Here is a 14,366-nt window from a genome sequence, read left to right as displayed (position 1 = left end):
CAAAGCAGGCTTGAGGGGCTGAGTGGCTTACTCTTGCTCCTAATTCGCATATTCATATGTTCATATGAAAAAGAAGCTTTAAGTCTTGTACTGGCTTTACAACAGTTTGAAGTATATGTAACCAATAGTGAGAGAGAAATTTTGGTTTAAATCACAATCCACTTATATTTCTGGAACGTTGAGGACAAAGAACCTCAGATTGTTTCACTGTAGCTTAATGTTACAGCCATTTACAATGAAAATTGTACATGGTGCAGGGAAAAGCAATGTAATTGTTGATATTCTGTCCAGAGTTTAAGTGAAGGTGTAAGAGAGTGAAGGAAAGCTCTGCAATGTGAAACTTTTACCATGTCTGTATCCTATTAATCTTAATTTTGTTATTCCCCTTGCCTTTCCAGCCCACCACCCGGAACCGCAGCTCCAGCACAAAATCCAGCCCAAGGTTTCCAAGTTCTGCAGAGTTCAATTCAGATTAGACAAACAAACAGTCTGTGATTGAAAACAAACCTTTTTATACCAAGGACATGTGACTGAAGATTTTAGTTTCAGTTTTGTCAAGAAAACGTTACAGTGTTCAAGTAGCAAAAAGGAAAGTTGGATGTGTTGTTTCACCAGAGGTTTTTTGAAAATGGTGGAAGCCAGCTGCAAGTCTGCTTTATGTTTCATAAAAAGAAGTCTTTTGGAGATTTGAAAAGGACTTTGCAGTTGATGGAAAATTAGGCAGATTGTTTTAAGGAGACAGGCTGAGAGATGCACGTTTCTGGGTTCGACAGAATCAGACTACAAAACAGCTGGTTGAAGCAGTTTGATTGTCGCAACAAAGCCTGAACTGAGGGCTAACTATTGATGAATGATTTACTGAAGACAATTGTCTTCAGTGACCGAAAGTTATCAATGATAACTTTCATCAGGATGGTAGTGGGCAAGGTCATTGTCATTCGAGAGCTGACAAAACCGAACCGTGGAAAGAAAGGTTGCATTGCTCGCTACCGACAGGACCTCATTACTTCCATATTGGAGACCAGAATTTGCAGAACGACCTGAGGAAGATCCTGATTTTGTTGTGGGACTGCTCAGTGGATCCATAAGGACTACCTTTATTGCATCTGTTAATTAACGTGTCACCTTTAAGATATAAATATATATATATAGTGACATAACGGTTGGTTCATGTTTAATTTATGTTGGTTTTGGTTCGAGTGTTAAAGTAAAATTTATAAAAGTAAAATGTTGTCCTTTTTGGTTTCTCTAAATTGAGGTCAGTTGGTGGCTTTGATTCATTTTGTTTGTTGGTGGTCTCCATAGGGATCATAACAATATGCATTTTAACATTTAAAATGTAATTTATAATTTGATCAAAATGAAATATTTTTGTCCAGTTTTATTTAGTTGGCTTTCACTTTAAATCCAATGATAATACTTCCACTTCCTGGGTTTTCCACCGAAAGCAACTGCAGATGTTAAATATGTCCACCCATATTTTGGTAGGAACATTTAATTATGTGGCATTGCCTCCCCGCGAGTGGCTCTCTAGCAGAGCAAGACTACACCTTCTTCTGGCAGGGCAGGGATCCTGAAGAACCAAGACAGCATGGAGTGGGCTTCGCCATCAGAAACTCCTTGCTCAGCATGATAGAGCCTCCCTCAAATGGCTCGGAACGCATACTGTCCATCCGACTGCTCACCACCTCTGGTCCAGTACACCTACTCAGCATCTATGCTCCAACACTCTGCTCCCCACATGAAGCTAAAGATCAGTTCTACGAAGAACTCCAGAACATCATTAGCAGCATCCCCAACACCGAACACCTATTCCTGCTGGGGGACTTTAATGCCAGGGTTGGGGCCGACCATGACTCATGGCCCTCCTGCCTTGGGCGCTATGGCGTTGGAAGGATGAATGAGAACGGGCAGAGACTGCTTGAGTTGTGTACCTATCATAACCTCTGCATCACCAACTCGTTCTTTCACACTAAACCCTGTCACCAGGTTTCATGGAGGCACCCAAGATCACGTCGTTGGCACCAGCTAGACCTCATTGTCACAAGGCGAGCCGCCTTAAACAGTGTTCAAATCACACGCAGCTTCCACAGTGCGGACTGCGACACCGACCACTCCCTGGTGTGCAGCAAGGTTAGACTCAGACCAAAGAAGTTGCATCATTCCAAGCAGAAGGGCCACCCGCGCATCAACACGAGCAGAATTTCTCACCCACAGCTGTTACAAAAATTTCTAAATTCACTTGTAACAGCCCTTCAAAACACTCCCACAGGGGATGCTGAGACCAAGTGGGCCCACATCAGAGACGCCATCTATGAGTCAGCTTTGACCACCTACGTCAAAAGTGCGAAGAGAAATGCAGACTGGTTTCAATCTCATAATGAAGAGCTGGAACCTGTCATAGCCGCTAAGCGCATTGCACTGTTGAACTACAAGAAAGCCCCCAGCGATTTAACATCCGCAGCACTTAAAGCAGCCAGAAGTACTGCACAAAGAACAGCTAGGCGTTGCGCAAACGACTACTGGCAACACCTATGCAGTCATATTCAGCTGGCCTCAGACACCGGAAACATCAGAGGAATGTATGATGGCATGAAGAGAGCTCTTGGGCCGACCATCAAGAAGATCGCCCCCCTCAAATCTAAATCGGGGGACATAATCACTGACCAATGCAAACAGATGGACCGCTGGGTTGAGCACTACCTAGAACTGTACTCCAGGGAGAATGCTGTCACTGAGACTGCCCTCAATGCAGCCCAGCCTCTACCAGTCATGGATGAGCTGGACATACAGCCAACCAAATCGGAACTCAGTGATGCCATTGATTCCCTAGCCAGCGGAAAAGCCCCTGGGAAGGACAGCATTACCCCTGAAATAATCAAGAGTGCCAAGCCTGCTATACTCTCAGCACTACATGAACTGCTATGCCTGTGCTGGGACGAGGGAGCAGTACCCCAGGACATGCGCGATGCCAACATCATCACCCTCTATAAAAACAAAGGTGACCGCGGTGACTGCAACAACTACCGTGAAATCTCCCTGCTCAGCATAGTGGGGAAAGTCTTTGCTCGAGTCGCTCTGAACAGGCTCCAGAAGCTGGCCGAGCGCGTCTACCCTGAGGCACAGTGTGGCTTTCGTGCAGAGAGATCGACCATTGACATGCTGTTCTCCCTTCGTCAGATACAGGAGAAATGCCGTGAACAACAGATGCCCCTCTACATTGCTTTCATTGATCTCACCAAAGCCTTTGACCTCGTCAGCAGACGTGGTCTCTTCAGACTACTAGAAAAGATCGGATGTCCACCAAAGCTACTAAGTATCATCACCTCATTCCATGACAATATGAAAGGCACAATTCAACATGGTGGCTCCTCATCAGAGCCCTTTCCTATCCTGAGTGGTGTGAAACAGGGCTGTGTTCTCGCACCCACACTTTTTGGGATTTTCTTCTCCCTGCTGCTTTCACATGCGTTCAAATCCTCTGAAGAAGGAATTTTCCTCCACACAAGATCAGGGGGCAGGTTGTTCAACCTTGCCCGTCTAAGAGCGAAGTCCAAAGTACGGAAAGTCCTCATCAGAGAACTCCTCTTTGCTGACGATGCTGCTTTAACATCTCACACTGAAGAGTGCCTGCAGAGTCTCATCGACAGGTTTGCGTCTGCCTGCAATGAATTTGGCCTAACCATCAGCCTCAAGAAAACGAACATCATGGGGCAGGACGTCAGAAATGCTCCATCCATCAATATTGGCGACCACGCTCTGGAAGTGGTTCAAGAGTTCACCTACTTATGCTCAACTATCACCAGTAACCTGTCTCTAGATGCAGAAATCAACAAGCGCATGGGTAAGGCTTCCACTGCTATGTCCAGACTGGCCAAGAGAGTGTGGGAAAATGGCGCACTGACACGGAACACAAAAGTCCGAGTGTATCAGGCCTGTGTCCTCAGTACCTTGCTCTACGGCAGCGAGGCCTGGACAACGTATGCCAGCCAAGAGCGACGTCTCAATTCATTCCATCTTCGCTGCCTTCGGAGAAAACTTGGCATCAGGTGGCAGGAATATATCTCCAACACAGAAGTCCTTGAAGCGGCCAACACCCCCAGCTTATACACACTACTGAGTCAGCGGCGCTTGAGATGGCTTGGCCATGTGAGCCGCATGGAAGATGGCAGGATCCCCAAAGACACATTGTACAGCGAGCTTGCCACTGGTATCAGACCCACCGGCCGTCCATGTCTCCGCTATAAAGACGTCTGCAAACGCGACATGAAATCGTGTGACATTGATCACAAGTCATGGGAGTCAGTTGCCAGCATTCGCCAGAGCTGGCGGGCAGCCATAAAGACAGGGCTAAATTGTGGCGAGTCGAAGAGACTTAGTAGTTGGCAGGAAAAAAGACAGAGGCGCAAGGGGAGAGCCAACTGTGCAACAGCCCCGACAAACAAATTTCTCTGCAACACCTGTGGAAGAGCCTGTCACTCCAGAATTGGCCTTTATAGCCACTCCAGGCGCTGCTTTACAAACCACTGACCACCTCCAGGCGCGTATCCATTGTCTCTCGAGATAAGGAGGCCCAAAAGAAAGAAAGATGAGAATATTTCATTTGATGTATCTTCACCATTAAAACTTAACCCTGGGTGTTCGGAATGCTATTGCTTTCTTGAAGGTGCTGTGTTACTTAGTTAGCAGAGAGGTCTTTAAACTTAAAGGGCTACTGTCTGGTATAATCAATTACACTGGGCAAGTTAAGCTCTTCACTTTCTGACTGCAGACTTCTGGTTGCATTATGTTGGGATGGATGTCACATCCATCCCCCTGGATGCCAATCTGAAGTAGGTGACACTTTGATGGTGTAATTGCTGCTAGGAACTGGCCAAATAAAACCCAGATGTATTTTGCAGTCAAACATGATAAAAGATTCCACGTATCAGGTATGAGATCCTCAATGGACATTCCATTGTTTGTAATTATAATGGAAGAGACAGAGGGTGATCACAGGATGGAGAAAGAGAGACTGAGGCAGCATATGAAGAGGATACACCTTACAGGATGTTGTCCCAATAACAATAACTTACATCATATAGCGCATTTAGGGAAGGAAATCTGCTGTCCTTACCTGGTCTGGCCTACATGTGACTCCAGACGCACAGCAATGTGGTTGACTCTTATTGCCCTCTGAAATGGCCTAGCAAGCCACTCAGTTGTATCTAACCGCTACAAAGTCAATAAAAAGGAATGAAACTGGATGGCCCACCCGGCATCGACCTAGGCACCAGAAACGACACCAGCAAACCCAGCCCTGTCGACCCTGCAAAGTCCTCCTTACTAACATCTGGGGGCTTGTGCCAAAGTTGGGAGAGCTGTCCCACAGACTAGTCAAGCAATAGCCTGACATAGTCATACTCACATAATCACACCTGACAGACAATGTCCCAGACACTGCCATCACCATCCCCGGGTATGACGTGTCCCACCAGCAGGGCAGACCCACCAGAGATGGCGGCACAGTGGTATACAGTAGGGAGGGAGTTGCCCTGGGAGTCCTCAACATCGACTCTGGACCCCATGAAGTCTCATGGCATCAGATCAAACATGGACAAGGAAACCTCCTGCTGATTACCACCTACCGCCCTCCCTCAGCTGATGAGTCAGTACTCCTCCATGTTTAACACCACTTGGAGGAAGCACTGAGGGTGGCGAGGCCACAGAATGTACTCTGGTTGGGAGACTTCAATGTCCATCACTAAGAGTGGCTTGGTAGCACCACTACTGACTGAGCTGGCTGAGTCCTAAAGGACAGATCTGCCAGACTGGGTATGCGGCAGGTGGTGAGGGAACCAACAAGAGGGGAAAACATACTTGACCACGTCCTCACCAATCTGCCTGCCGCAGATACTTCTGTCCATGACAGTATTGGTAGGAGTGACCACCACACAGTCCTTGTGGAGACGAAGTCCCGTCTTCACATTGAGGATATCCTCCATCGTGTTGTGTGGCACTACCACCATGCTAAATGAGATAGATTTCAAACTGATCTAGCAATGCAAAACTGGGCATCCATGAGGCGCTGTGGGCCATCAGCAGCAGCAGAATTGTACTCAACCATAATCTGTAACCTCATGTCCCTGCATATCCCCCATTCTACCATTACCATCAAGCCAGGAGACCAGCCCTGGTTCAATGAAGAGTGCAAGAGGGCATGCCAGGAGCAGCACCAGGCATACCTCAAAATGAGGTGTCAACCTGGTGAAGCTACAACCCAGGACTATCTGCGTGCTAAACTGCGCAAGCAGCATGCGATAGACAGCTAAGCGATCCCATAACCAATGGATCAGATCTAAGCTATGCAGTCCTGCCACATCCAGCCATGAATGGTGGTAGACAATTAAACAACTAACTGGAGGAGGTGGCTCCACAAATATCCCCATCCTCAATGATGGGGGAGCCCAGCACATCAGTGCGAAAGATAAAGCTGAAGCATTTGCAACAATCTTCAGCCAGAAGTGCCTAGTTGATGATTCATCTCGGCCTCCTCCTGAAGTCCTCAGCATCACATATGCCAGACTTCAGCCAATTCGATTCACTCCACGTGATATCAGGAAACAACTGAAGGCACTGGATACTGCAAAGGCTATGGGCCCTGACAATATTCCGGCAATAGTACTGAAGACCTGTGCTCCAGAACTGGCTGGACTCATACCTAGCGCAAAGGAAGATGGTTGTGGTTGTTGGAGGTCAATCACCTCAGCTCCAGGACATCAATGCAGTAGTTCCTCAGAGTAGTGCCTAGGCCCAACCACCTTCAACTGCATCATCAATGACCTTCCTTCTATCATAAGGTCAGAAGTGGGGATGTTCGCTGATGATTGCACAATGTTCAGCACCATTCATAACTCCTCAGGTACTGAAGCAGTCAGTGTAGAAATGCAGCAAGACCTGGACAATAGCCAGGCTTGGACTGATAAGTGGCAAGTAACATTCGTGCCACACAAGTGCCAGGCAATGACCATCTCCAACAAGAGAGAATCTAACCATCTCCCCTTGACATTCAATGGAATTACCATCGCTGAATCCCCCACTGTTAACATCCTAGGGGCTACCATTGACCAGAAACGGAACTGGAGTAGCCATATAGATACCATGGCTACAACAGCAGGTCAGAGGCTAGGAATCCTGCGGCGAGTAACTCACCTCCTGACTCCCCAAAGCCTGTCCACCATCTACAAGTCAGGAGTGTGATGGAATACTCTCCACTTGCCTGGATGGTTGCTCCTCCAACAACTCTCAAGAAGCTCGACACCATCCAGGACAAAGCAGTCCGCTTGATTGGCACCCCATCCACAAACATTCACTCCCTTCACCACCGACGCACCGTGGCAGCAGTGTGTACCATCTACAAGATGCACTGCAGCAGCGCACCAAAGCTCCTTAGACAGCACCTTCCAAACCCGTGACCTCTACCACCTAGAAGGACAAGGGCAGCAAATGCATGAGAACATCACCACCTGCGAGTTCCCCTCCAAGTCACACACCATCCTGACTTGGAACTATATCTCCGTTCCTTCACTGTCACTCGGTCAAAATCCTGGAACTCCCTTCCTAACAGCACTGTGGGTGTACCTACCCCACATGGACTGCAGCGGTTCAAGAAGGCAGCTCACCACCACCTTCTCAAGGGCAATTAGGGATGGGCAATAAATGCTGGCCTGACCAGCGATGCCCACATCCCATGAATGAATAAAAAAAAATTAATGTAGTAAAGCATTCCAAGACACTTAACAAAAACATTACTAATGAAAACATTTTTGACACAGAGGCAAAGAAAATATTAAGACAGATGACAAAAAGCTTGGTTAAAGGCATTGGTTTTTAGGACCATCTTAATAGAATTGAGAAAAGTAGAGAGGCAGAGAGGTTTAGAGAGTTCCAGAGCTTAGGGCCTAGGCAGCTGATAACACAACCAATAATGGTGGAATGATTAAAATCAGGGATGCACAGGATGCTAGAATTGGAGGAATGCAGAGATCTTGAAGACTTCTAGGGCTGAGGGAGACTACACAGATTGGGAAAGGGCAGGGAATGGAGGGATTTGAAAACTAGAATGAGGATTTTAAAATTTGAGCGTTGTCAGACAGGGAGCCAGTGAATGTCAACAAGCACAGGAGTGATCAGTGGATGAGATTTGGAGTAAGTTAAAGATACTGGAAGCAGAGTTTTGAATGAACACAGTTTATGAAGGGTGGCCAGCTTAGAGTGCTTTGGAATAGTCAAGTCTAGAGGTAGCAAAGGCATGGGTGAGAGTTTCAGCAGCAGATGAACTGTGAGTAGGTCAGAGTCGAGCGGATATGATGTGGAATGGTCGAGAGATGTGGTAGCGAGATATAGCTGTGTGTCATCAGAATAAACATGGAAGGTGACTTCATATTTATGGATTATTTTGGTAAGGGGTAGCATGTAGATGAGGAAGATGAATGGGACCAGGATAGATCCGTACGGGACTATGGAAGTAATTGTGTGGGGTGGGAGAAGACACTATTGCCAGAGATGCTCTGACTACATTTGGAAAGGTAAGAGTGGGACCAAGCAAGGGCAATCTCATTGAATTAGACAAGAGACAAGAGGTTTTGGAGGAGGAAGGTGTGGGTGACTGTGTCTTGACAGAGGTCAAAGAGGATGAAAAGGGATTACAAACCATGGTGAAAGTTACAAATGACATTAGTGACCCTGCTTCAACTTGTTTCAATGCTATGACAGGGTGGAAAACTGATTGTACTGATTCAAACATGAAATGGGGGGAAAAATCAGCACAGATTTGGAAGGTGATGACACAGTCAAGGACATGGGGAGCAAATGGTGATTGGTCCTAGAGCAGTACTATGCAAGGACAGTGGGGCTAAGGGTGGGTTTTTTTAGGAGGGGCTGATGACGGTGGTTTTAAAAGGGAGAACCAGAGTATCAGAGGATAAGGAACCATTTGCAATGTTAAATAGCATGCAGGCCATGAGGAGCAGGCCTGCAGATTCGGGTGAATGGGATTAAGAAAGAAGATGGTTGTCAGGAATAAGATGAGCTTGGAGAGGGCATGAGAGCGGTAGAAGAGAAAGTAGAGAGAGGGTTCAGGGAGGTTTGGTAACACTCTGGGCTGAATTTTTGCTTTGGCGGCAGGAAACAGGAGCTGGGGCTGTTTCCCAGTCCCAAACCTGCCCCAGGGTGGAAACAGCCACTGGTTGGTAGTTGACTGCGGCGCCCGTTTAATTGGCATGGAAACAGGCTCCCTGTCCAATTAAAGATGACAGACAGGCTCTTGAAGCTGAAGGGTCAATTAGAGGTTTTCCAGAGGAGTAGCCAGCTGCAGTAAAGGGTAAGTAACTGAGATTGCACTTCAACGTGAAGATGCCTTCTCAACAACTTGAAAAAAAACTAATACAAAATAGACAAAAGCAGCGAGGCCACCATTGTGGGGCAGAGGGGGGGAAAATCTTTCTACCGGGTGGCCTTGGCTGCAGCCCCACTCAAGCAGGCAGGGAGGCCTGTAGGCCTGCCTGGAGTGCTGGCACCCCAACCTGCCTCTGGGTGCCCGGCTCCAGGCAATTGAATTGCCCCCAGAATGTTGGGAAACTGGAGGCTGACTTGAAAATCCCAGTCAGCCTCCCTTAACGATCATTAACAAGGCACTTAATGAGCCTAATTGGCTGCCCACCTAATAGGGGCGGGCAGCCTCGCTGGGCCCCGTACCCGCCTCTCCCAAAATGGCCAGTGCCGGGAATGGTGTCGGGTAACTGGTATGCCAGCTGGTGCCAGTATTTTCGGGCCCTGGCCATCTCCTTCCCTGACCTCCATGTAGCCCAAAAATCATTGAGGCTGAACCAGACTGTTTGCAACCTTGATATCATATTTGACCCGGAGTTGAGCTGCCAACCACATATTCACGCCATCAATAAGACTACCTACTTCTACCTCTGCAACATTGCCTGACTCCACCCTGCTTCAGCTCATCTGCTGCTGAAACCCTCATCCATATTTTTGTTACCTCTGGACTTGACTATTCTAGTGCACTCTTGGCTGGCCTTCCATCTTTCAGCCTCCATAGAATTAAGGTCCTCCAAAACTCTGTTGCCTGTACCCTAACTTGCACCAAGTCCTGTTCACCCATCAACCTTGTGCTCACTGATCTATATTGGTTCCTGGTTAAACAAGGACTCGATTTTAAAATTCTCTTCCTTGCTTTCAAATATCCCCATTGACTTGCCCCTCCCGCTCCCTTTAACCTTCCCCAGCTGTCCAACCCTTCAAGATATCTGCCCTCCTTCAATTCTGGCCTCATGCACATCCCCAATTTTAACCACTCTACCAGTGGTGGCTGTGCCTTCAGATACCAAGGCCCTAAGCACTGGAATTCCCTTCTTAAACCTTTCAGCCTCTCTACATCTCTTTCCTCCTTTAAAATACTCTTTAAAATCTACCTCTTCGGCCAACTGGTTGATCATCTGCTCTAATATCCCCTTAGGTGGCTTGGTGTCCAATTTTATAACACTCCGGTGAAGTACCTTGGGAGGCTTTACCACATTAAAGGGACTATATAAATACAAGTGGTTGTTGTTTGGTTTGGTTAGCAAGGGGAAGGGAGTGAAGCAGCAACCTCTGCTACTTCCCATTGTAAATGGTCTCCTCGTGACAAAAATGTCCATAAGCTTTCCACACTTATTTGGAGGTGAGTGTGGAAAGGGTAGTGTAGATGTATTTATGGAGACTGTTGGCAATAGAGAAAAGAAGACTGGGTACATTTGTTTCCCAGAATGTTCCTGAATTTGTGAATAGTGAATAGGAGAGTGCTTCTTTTTGAAATTGTTTGAAATTCATAAATAAATTATTTTAAAGAATTCTCCTCTTACTTTTTTTGAAATGATTGATAAAATAATTCTTTTTATTGTCTGACATTTGATCCAAGGATTGAACAATTCATTAGTTTTAGCCATTTTTACTATACAATTCCTGGAGTTTTGATACTGGGTTCAGAAGATGGGATTAACAAAAAGTCAACAATCATTTCCATTGATTTGCTTTATGAATGTTTTACTTCTCTCTGTTCACTGGGATGGGAGAGGAACTAGAAAAAGTAGAAAACCTCTCTGTTGTAAGCTGCAATGCATTAATTTCTGGGGTGGTTGCATTCACTGACACACCTCCACACCAGTTCTCCAAGGTATTGCATGACTGATGATTAATCCATGATCTGACCTGAATAGAGTCTATTCAGTAAATGATTTACCTTGCTGCCCTCAGACAATATGGACCATTGCTTTTATTTTCCAATTTCACAAGCTGGAAATGTATTTTGGTCAATTCAACATCATTAATTCGCTAGTGAGAATCATGTATCTTTTGACAATTTATTTGAGAAATTGAGCCAATTGCTCTCGGAACTTAATTGCTCTGGCAGTCCTTCCAGATCCGCAGTTGCTGGAATAGCCCAATCAATAGGATTGAAGTTGCTCAATATCAGAACAAATTAAATTCCTTTGTCTAGTATTTTGACAAGGAAGCTGTGAAAGAAAATGATTCACACCCCTTCTTGACTTCCTTCTAGTCTTTAATGTTACTAGAATAAAGCTTCTACGAATAAATTCATGTTGAAATGATTCAAGTTCAACAGGACCACTAATAGCTTTAAAGAAATAACTTGCATTGCTACAGCACCTTTTACGATTTCAGGATGGTCCAAATCAGTTTACAGCCAATGAAGAACTTTTTGAAGTGTAGTCACTGTTGTAATGTAGAAACACAGCAGCCAATTTTCATACAGCAAGATGTCACAAACAGTAATATGATAATCACCAAATAATCTGTTTTAGTGTTGATTGAGAGATAAATATGGGCCTTTTATTGATACGGAAAACCTTACTTCTTAACGTATAACATTAATAGTTTTCAAGGAAAAAATTAAACTATCAATTTCTGATATTGTTTCCCTGTTAGACATATGTACACACATAATATTAAAAAATGTCTTCCATAAATGGCACACTAACTTCTTGTAACATTGTATTCTGTCACGCTATTGCCAACAATTTTTCTGGTGCAGATTGAATGATTTTCTGTCATTCTTCAATTTTGCTATTCCTTATACAGAGCTATGATTGAATGCTGCTTCATTTCTTCCAGTTGGTCTTTCAAACTAGGTGGTGTTGTGACACTAATCTGTTAACTCTATTTACCTATGATTGACTGGAGTTGATCATGCAATAAAATGATTGACTCCAGCTTTCATCCTCCCAGCTATGACTTCCAGATCCAGCATAGGCCTCCTAATGTTGTCAGTACCAACCATTCATCCTGTGTTCTCCGCTCTTTCCCACCTACTGCTGCTGTCTCACACCCATTGTCAATGCTTCCCATTCATTCCCATTACCCACCAGAATGATCTACCACCCATCCTTTGTAACCTTCTGCTTCCTTTCAATTTGGAGCCTTAGTCTGCCTTCCAGCGTTCCTCAGACCACTGAGGTCTGTTTTTTAGGCCCTGCTAGGGCCAGATGCGGAGGTGGGTGAGCACCAAAAATAGCGTCACCAGCTGTGGTGCCAGTTCCCCAGCTCCATCCCACCCCCGGGCCATTTTCACGGAGGCGTTGTTGGGGGGCATGTGGCAGAGCTATCCGCCTACATGCGGCGGGCAACCGATCAGGCTCGTTAACGACCTGTTAGCTGCGGCCATCGCATGCACTGGAGCAGGGCAAGCAGCCGCCTGCCTCCACATCAACTGCAGACGCCAGGAAAGCACAACACAGGAGCACCAGGAAACATTCACGTAAATCTACCTAGATTGTACTTGGGGTCTCACTGGGTGATATTTATTTGATGAATGTCAAAGCCTTAGATCTTTGTGCAACTTTAACGTTCTTGCAATGCATACTTTAACGCATCATTTGTTCATTTCTGCACCAGTGGTCCGTCACCAGATGTTGAGCACTTGAGATGGAGGGCATGTGTACAGAATGAGGGATAATGGTGAATGTAGTCCTTGGAATGGTGTAATGACAAGGTCAGTGAGATGATAAGGGTCTTTAATGAAAGGCCACCAAGGCTATCTCAGGGAGAAGATTGAATTTTTCCACAAGTGTTTAATGGCATCTCGGGAGAAACATGTGCGTAAGATTGAGTCATGTGTATCCCTCGCATGCATATCAATGCCCATTGACATTGGACCCACAAGTGCACTTCCATTGGCCGCCTGGTCTCGAAGCTCCTCCAACTCATCCTCGGAGGAGGAGGAGGTGATGCACTAAATGTGGTCCTTCATCTCCAATGCAATGACCCTCTGGAGCACCAGGTTGTGCAGGAACCCATCGAGCCTGCTCCACCATTCAATTAGATCATGACTGATCATCTACCTCAACGCCATTATCCCCATATCCCTTGATGCAGAGTGCAGCATGCTACCATGATATATGAGAACCTTGATGGGGCATATTGCAGGGCTCCCCCAGATCTAGCGAGGCATCTGAACCTCTTTTTCAGAAGGCCAATGGCCTGTTTGATGGTTGCCCTTGTAGTCACATGGCAGCTGTTGTAGGTGTCCTCTGGCTCTATGTTGGGTTTCCACACAAGCGTAAGCAGCCCTGTCTTTATTAGATCAAGGAATCATAGAATGGTTACAGCACAGAAGGAGGCCATTTGGCCCATCATGCACATGCCAGCTCGCAAGCGCAACTCACCTAGACCCACTACACTCTTCCTTTTCCCCGTAGCCCTGCAATTTTTTTCTATTCAGATAATTATTCAATTCCCATTTGAAAGCCAGGATTGAATTTGTCTCCAGCACATTTCGGGGAGTGAATTCCAGATCCCAACCACTCGCTGCATAAAATTTTTTCCTCATGTTAGCATTGCTTCTTTTGCCAATCACCTTAAATTGGTGAGCTCTGGTTCTCAATCCATCCACCAATGGGAACAGTTTCTCTCTCTCTACTCTGTCCAGACCCCTCATGTTTTTGAACATCTCCATCAAATCTCCTCTTAATCTTCTCTTCTCCAAGGAGAACAGCCCCAGCTTCTCCAACCTATCCACATAACTGAAGTTCCTCATCCCTGGAACTATTCTCATAAATGTTGTCTGCACCCTCTACAATGCCTTCACATCCATCCTAAAGTGTGGTGCCCAGAACTGGACACAATACTCCAGTCGAGGCCAAACCAGTGTTTTATACAGATGTATTATAACTGCCTTGCTTTTGTCCTCTATGCCTGTATTTATAAAGCCCAGGATCCTGGATGTGTTATTAACCACTGTCTCAACCTGCTCTGTCACCTTCAATGATTTGTGCACATATACCCCCAGCTCTCTCTGCTCCTGCACTCCCTTTAGAATT

Source organism: Heterodontus francisci, chromosome 10 (assembly GCF_036365525.1).
Source record: "Heterodontus francisci isolate sHetFra1 chromosome 10, sHetFra1.hap1, whole genome shotgun sequence".
Classification (NCBI taxonomy): Eukaryota; Metazoa; Chordata; class Chondrichthyes; order Heterodontiformes; family Heterodontidae; genus Heterodontus; species Heterodontus francisci.
The sequence above is the reverse complement of the archived record's forward strand: the minus strand, read 5'-3'. Positions refer to the sequence as shown.